A 1,693-nucleotide genomic window follows, 5' to 3' on the forward strand; every position below is an offset into this window, starting at 1 on the left:
GGCGGAAGGGGCGTCGTGGAAGCAAATCGGAATGTCTTGCTGGAGGAGTTTTTTGGGGACCCTGAGAGAGTTACATTGGCGATGAGAGATTATTGAACGAAACAAAGAAATTATATAATTATGTGAGGATGGAGATTGCTGTAAGGAAGGAAATGAGTTTTTGTGAAGATTTACGCAGTCTTTACAATAAAGGTGTGCACAACCTAATGAAGTGGTCAGAGCTTGCTGCGGAGGTAAAGGCAGGTGTTCATGGCATCACTAGAGATACTTTGGATGCAGCCCTCGTGGATGTGAGGAACCGAACGACGACGAGTGCTCCGATGAAACCGGAGGGATTCTACGAGTCTGTGCACAATGCGAGATGGCATCATGTCGTGGAAGTATCTGGCGGCGAGGGAATGGGAATGGGGGTGCATGAGGGGAAACCACAGCAGTCATGGACGTACATGGCAGTTGGCCAAGCTGTTGAAAAGGATGATGGTGTGCAGCAATCCGGTGCACCACGTCCCAGACTGATGGTGCTCACCTCGGACAAGGGATGGCCGTACTCGTGGGAGGAAGATAAACCCATTGTTGACTGCTATGTGAACTGTGAGGTGGATCGAGTGTGGCAGATCGTCAAGGGCGATGTAACCGAGTGGTTCAGCCCTGGCCCTGGGACCTACTTTACGCCTCATCCGCGTGTCATGATTGGGACGCCCGGGATCGGGAAGTCGGTGGCTGCCGGTTCGTACCTTCTCTACCAGCTGCTGCACTACGATGTGGAGGAGCTCCAAGTGGTTGTCCACTGTTTTGGAATCACGATGTACGTGTTTGACAAGACCGTCAAAATGGTGCCAGTATACATGGGTAATAAAACATCCAAGATTGTTTTGGGTGGTTTGTGGCAGAGTGGGATGAAAGGGTATATTATTTACGATGTGGCAAGGAAAGGAACACCGCCCGAAACAGGTTTTTTACCCCCAACCGGATGGGGCATGATTGTGGTGTCTTCCCCAAAGGCAAGCAACTATGATGAGTGGGAGAAGCAAACAAAAGCTGCGCGAATCATCATGAATTGCCCCGACGAGGTGGATGTGAAGGCGATGTGCGTTTGGATAACGCGAGGTCTGGAACCAGATAAGCAAGCGGGATACTTGGAGATGGTTGAAAAACGCATGGATAAAGTGGGAATGCTTCTTTGCTACACCTTTGATAAGCTATGATCTGGTGGTCGGATTGAGGCTTGCAACAGTAAATTTGATAAGATGACCGCTTTGGATACCAAATATTACCTTACTTTGGGATCTAATAAAATGTGAGATGTTAATAACGTGTCCCACAAGCTTGTGGATACCGTCTGAGTACAAGGAGAGCGCAATGGCGAATTGCCTTTCAATGCACCGATGTCTGCCCACCTCGCGAGTAAAACATTGTGCATGTTGGCAAAGTTAATGCCGCAGGCTGATTTTAACTTATTTGTATCGAGGGTCAGAGATTACTTAATACCAAAAATTTTGCGGAATTACACCGTGTTTGCATTTTTAAATGGGGATTCCATGACTGCAGTAGGAATCAAACTGGAGGGGCTGAGGCCACCAACACGACTTCAGTGACACCGCTGTGCGCCGGAGGTGTGCTCACAGGAGGGCTCCACCGGGCACAATTTTTTCCCGTCTGTGGAACACCGTTACCAGAAGACTGATGTAGAGTG

At 49.0% G+C, this 1,693-nt stretch overlaps 1 pseudogene, besides 1 other annotated feature; it reads left to right on the forward strand.

Annotated features, from left to right (window-relative positions):
- Window positions 1-1,693, forward strand: Tc00.1047053485335.10 (annotated as a pseudogene; the record flags this gene model as incomplete).
- Window positions 1-1,693: a sequence feature (areas not merged during assembly with more than two copies in the genome that could not be assigned to a particular haplotype).

This window comes from Trypanosoma cruzi, genomic scaffold (assembly GCF_000209065.1).
Source record: "Trypanosoma cruzi strain CL Brener 1047053517173 genomic scaffold, whole genome shotgun sequence".
Classification (NCBI taxonomy): Eukaryota; Euglenozoa; class Kinetoplastea; order Trypanosomatida; family Trypanosomatidae; genus Trypanosoma; species Trypanosoma cruzi.